The sequence below is a fragment of the Silene latifolia genome, chromosome 11 (assembly GCF_048544455.1).
Source record: "Silene latifolia isolate original U9 population chromosome 11, ASM4854445v1, whole genome shotgun sequence".
Taxonomy (NCBI): Eukaryota; Viridiplantae; Streptophyta; class Magnoliopsida; order Caryophyllales; family Caryophyllaceae; genus Silene; species Silene latifolia.
In genome coordinates, this window is record NC_133536.1 from 171,016,997 (window position 1) to 171,022,996 (window position 6,000).

Here is a 6,000-nt window from a genome sequence, read left to right on the forward strand (position 1 = left end):
GCTAGCTCAAACCGTAGGAAAAGAAGAAAGGGCTATCTACTACCTTAGTAAGAAGTTCCTGGAGTACGAGTGCAAATACTCACAACTCGAAAAGACACGCCTCGCTCTCGTGTGGGCAACGAAGAAGCTACGTCATTACATGCTTAGCTACTCCGTCAAAATATACTTCAAAATGGACCCTGTCAAATACCTCTTCGAGAAACCCGTCCTCAACGGACGCCTAGCAAGATGGACCTTGATGCTCTCAGAGTTCGATCTCAAATATTTGCCTCTGAAAGTTATAAAAGGGCGCGTCATTGCCGAATTCTTTGCAGAAAATCCCATCAATGATGCACAAACAATAGATACTTGGTCATTTCCAGACGAGGATATACTCAAAACCGATGTAGACTCCTGGGACCTTTACTTTGATGGAGCATCAAACCTAAGAGGATTTGGAATAGGAGTGTTGCTCATTTCTCCTGAAGGCGAGTATACACCGATCTCTGTCAAACTCGACTTCGAGGTGACAAATAATTCTGCAGAATACGAAGCTTGTCTCATTGGACAACAAGCGGCAGTGACTTTAGGCATTAAAAACCTCTGAGTGCATGGGGATTCGTCCCTGATCATCAATCAAGTTACGGGATCTTGGAAAATCCGAAGCGAAAGCTTAGCACCTTATCAAGCCAGAATAGACCAGGTTGCCCAATTCTTTGATCACGTGACCTATCTACACCTACCTCGAGAAGAAAATCAATTTGTAGATGCTCTTGCAAAACTTGCATCTTTGATTAATATGCCAGATGACATGGTGGAAATGCCTTTATGCATCGAACGACGATCAGAACAAGCTTATGTCCACCAAATCACTGATGAAGAGGAAATCACAGAGGAACCTTGGTTCCAAGCAATCCTAAATTTCAAGCTCAACGGTACCTACCCACCGGATATGGACAAAAGGGGACAACGTGCCATACGCCTACTAGCTTACCAATATGTTCTCATGCAAGGAGAGTTATACAAAAGAACACCTCTCAGTGTAATCCTACGTTGCCTTGATCATTCACAGGCGCGGAAAGTGATGAAAGAGGTCCATGATGAAGAATGCTGTCCTCACATGAGTGGGCCCATGATGGCAAAGAAAATCACACGTTTGGGGTATTATTGGACCACAATAGAATCCGATTTCATCAAATACGTAAGACATTGCCACAACTGCCAAATCTTCGGGAATGTACTGCATGTCCCTCCTTCATTGCTCTATACGATGACATCTCCTTGGCCATTTTCTGCCTGGGGAATTGATATAATCGGGAAGATAACTCCAGCCGGAACAGGAGGTCACTTTTTCATCCTAGTGGCAATTGACTATTTCACCAAATGGGTAGAAGCGGCTTCCTACACTAGTCTCACGGCTAAAAATGTAGCAAAGTTCATACAAAACAACATCATTTGTCGATACGGTTGCCCACATGAGATCATTAGTGATAATGGATCACATTTCCAAGCTGAGACTGAGCAATTGCTAGCCAAGTACAAAATTAGGCATCACCACTCTTCGCCATATAGACCACAGACAAATGGCCCGGTAGAGGCGGCAAACAAGAACGTTGTCACAATTCTCAAGAAAATGATTGACAACTATCGAGATTGGCCAAGCAAGATACCCTTTGCTTTGTGGGAATATCGTACATCTGTTAGGACGCCCACTGGGGCCACCCCTTTCTATTTGACCTACGGCATGGAAGCTATACAGCCAGTCGAGTTAGAAATACCATCATTGCGTATCTTACTCGAAAGTCAAATCCCAGAAGCCGATTGGAAGAGGGATAGATATGAAGAACTCATCCTCCTGGATGAACGTAGGCGACGCGCATTACATAATGTACAAACATATCAAGCACGTATCAAACGAGCCTTCAACAAAAGGGTCAAGCCAAAGAACATCAAGGAAGGAGACTTAGTACTCAAGTCGATTAGAGCTCTTTTACCTGTCGACCCACGAGGAAAATTCAAACCTAATTGGGCTGGGCCATTTCTAGTCAAGTCCATACTTCCAGGGGGTGCGGTTAGAATCACATACCTAGATCGGAATGAATTTGCCAATCCAACAAACCTTGACCAACTAAAGCGGTATTATGCCTAGAATAGGAACAAAAACCGCCTCGCGTAACCTCATCTGTCACTCTTGTGGCACTAAATAAACGGCCCCTGGCCAAGCTGAAATAAGCTAATGTCACCCTGCTCTTGCATTTTGACAATTTGTCATCCTCATATCGTCAAATAAAAATTGCACCTTAAGAGTAAGTAAAAAGCTCACGCTTATTTTCTAAGTTCATTACAAGCTCTTGCTTAGAACAATTATTCTTTTACATTTACTCGAACTACGCGCAAGGGTTTGATTTCATTTTTTTAATGAATACGTAGGCAATCCTTCGCAGGATACAACCCATTAATTTCAAAATGTAAATAGAAGGACATTTGCAGTTGCATTTGGAATTCGACAAGAATAATAAATAGAAAATCACAACGGTTTCATAACCAATTAACCTCCTTTATTTCATTCATTTTCTAATAATAATAATAGTACGCTACATAATAATAATAACGGAATAAAATAGGCTAGGATTCTAAAAACCCCACCTTCTTATTACAATAATAATAATAAATAATAATAAAGACTTGGGCTATTCCTCCATTTTCCCTTTGCCCTTGTCATTTTTGTCATATTTCTTGTCACGACCTCGAGCCGGACGCTCTTGCGCCACTTCAGACCTAATCACCAACGGTCTTTCTCGAGGTCTAGCCTTCCCATTCTTGTCAATCACTTTGTCCACGGCAGGAGAGGTCTTCGGTTTCTTCGAAGGATGAACAACCTGAAACCCGGCTTCTTCCTCTCCCTCAGTCAGATGCTTCTCTTTCTCCTTTTCCACCTCACGCACCTTGTAGTCAACGGGCTCGCGCTTCCTCAATCTCTCACGCTCCTCCGGAGTAGTAGCTTTCCTCCACCGCAGATAGGAGTCCGACACCCATAAGGCACTAACAGAAGAGTTCAAGAACCATACGTTTCTTTGAGCCCATTTAATGGCCCACTCCCTTCGACCCTCAGTAGTAAGCGCCACGGCAGTCTGCGGGACAGTGTCAAGCTTCGGGATTGTCTGCTTCAGTCCAACCTGTCTCATCAGCCTCTCCGGTAAGATGCATACCATGAATTCCAAGCCAGGAATGCGCACAGACTGGGTAGGATCCAAGGAAGATACCCCAGTGACAGATTTGAGATGCCACCATGGTACGATCCATCTAATTAAGGGGCCATCATCACTCTTCAATTTGTTTTCCCAATAATTGCAGACTCGAGTGAAGTCCGCCATGTAGAGCCTAGTCCTCATAGCAATTGAGCGAGCATGATAGGCAGGAACATTAACTGGGGGCTCGATCAATCGAAGACGATCCATAAGCCAAACCTACCAAAAAGCAGGTGTTAAAAAAAACGAAAAAAAAAAACGAAAAAAAAAACAAGAAAAAGAAGAGAAGAAATTCTTTTACCTGCAAGATAATGGGACTTCCCAAATAAGGTAGGTCACGATTGGCTTTCCTGTTATCCAAACCCAATAGGAACTCTCCTAAATATAAACAGGCTGGGCTCCTGCGCAGTTCCATTTGCTCAACTAGGCTCAGGAAACGGGGATAACCTCTCAAATCCTCATCAACGTGCCCTTGAAGGACATATACATGTAACAAGCAAAATCTGAATGCCCTTCACCTAGCAACATAAGAGATGGTGGGGTCGGCCTTGTTAATGAATCGGTCAATAAAGTCCAACATTCGCACTCCTTTCGAGGTCACTAGACGGTCCACCTCAATTCTTGTCAACCCAAGCAAGTCTCTAAACTTGTTCTTATACCCTTGTGAAGTAGAAGGAATAGAAGGCAAGTGTTCTGGGTCCCACCCACCGATCGCAGCAATTTCTTCAGGAAATGGGCAAATGTCACCTCCGGGGAAAGCAAAAACGTGATAATTCGGGTCCCAATAATCAAGACAAGCATCTAGGAATGGTTTGACCACCTTGATAAGCTTCAAACTCAACAACGATCCAAGGTTATAAGCACCCATGTCGTGTTTCTCCACGCTGGAAAACTCATTTGTCAACTCTTTTAGACGAATCTCTAAAGTATTCATGATGAATGATTATTTTGAGAATCTTATGTGAAAAGACGAAGGAAGAGACGGAAGAATTGTGTGAATAAAACCTCTATCGACGTTTCTATTTATACTAAAATCTGTTTCCTAAAATCCGCCAGGACGGATACACCGGGGTACAGGCGCAGCACCTGCTGCGCCTCTTCAAAGGGACGCAACTCCTGCTGCGCCTCTTCCTCAGCAACGTCTCTGTGATTTTCGGCGTAGGATCTTTCCTAAATTCCTTAACGAATAATTTCCTATTCATACGGGCTATTATTTTGGTAAATACGTCAAAGTTACCATAGTTTGTGTTTCCTAATTCCACAGGCACGCATTTCGAGGCAATATCAGCATTTTCGTCATTTTAGCACACTTATATAATTCTTTCTATTTTTCTTTTTTTTTGGGGAATCATTTCTCCAATTTAATGTAATTCATTTCAAACTTATATACTTCTTTTTACTTTTTTTTCTTTTTGGGGAATCATTTCACTCCCGTCCTACATTACATTTCTAACTTATAGGTTTCTATTTTTTCATTTTTTTTTTGGGTAACCCTCCCTACCGTCCGGTCATTTCCGGCAAATTTTTTGCATTTTTGCACTTTTGAGTCATTCGTTTTGCGCTAATTTAGGCCATATATACAAATGTATGTTTTACGTGAATTTCTATGTAAATTTCGGCAGCATGACGGCGTAAGCCGTCATCTACCAAACCTGTTCAAAGCTAACCTGCAGGTACAAACAACGCAACCCAGCAGCAAAGGCACTCAGGCCGTCATATATACAACCAAAAGAGGGACATGTACAACAAACTGGGGGCTCGAGCCCCAAGCAAAAATCAAAATGTCCAAAATGTGGGTCCTAAAATGTACAAATGTGCAAGATACAGCCAACAACAAACAAAACAAACAACAACAAAAACAACTGTCGGTCGCCGCCTAACTCCGCAACTCTCGCCTCGAGAGCAGCAACCTCGGCGTCGCGGACCTCGAGCTCCCTCAACAAACGAGTTGTCTCCTCCCGAGACTGAGCCAGATCTCGTTCCAGGTCACTCTCTCCCTGCAAACGCAACAATTGGCTCATGCCAATCATTTTAAGCAATCATAAGAAAGGTTAGACAGTTTAAAAATGAAGTAGACGAAAGGTTCATACGTGACGACCTAGACCGCCGACAAGTGCCTCGACGGCAGTAGCTCGCAGCCGGTTGGCTATCCTCTATAACGCCACAAACCGAGACGGCACAACCTGCATTTTCAAATAAGAAGCTTCTCAATTATTGGATAAATTCAAGCAAATGTGTTTTTACACAAAAAACATACAAATTAGAGGCTCACCCTCCGAATCAGATGCTGCCAATCGTCCAAGCCAGCATCCATCACAGCCACGTCAAAGTCACGCAGCTCGGAGATCGTCGTCCTCCCGGTCGCGTCAGTGTACTCGAGGGTCTCGGGGTACTCTGGGGGCTCAATGCCCGCTGCCTCAACCTCCTGCAAAGACAAAGGATTGCCATTAAATCGATGATCATTCATTATACTTTCGAAATGGTCATAAAGAGAGTAAATAATCACCACAACCGGCCAGTACGACAACCTCCCGTAGAGGAACGCCAAGTAGTCCTCACCAGGAAGAAGGAGGGCGTCGCCACCAACGCCAGCCAAGTCAGCCTCCATCTCAGCCTCAGAAGGCTCCCTGAACATCGTCCTAGGAGGATCGATGGGAACCGTTTAGACATCCCGAGAGCACTGACGAGCCAAGTGCTCGCCCAAATACCACACGGGACACATCGACGTCCTCAGCAACAACCGGCTCGAGCTCCTAGGTGGAAGGACCTCAGC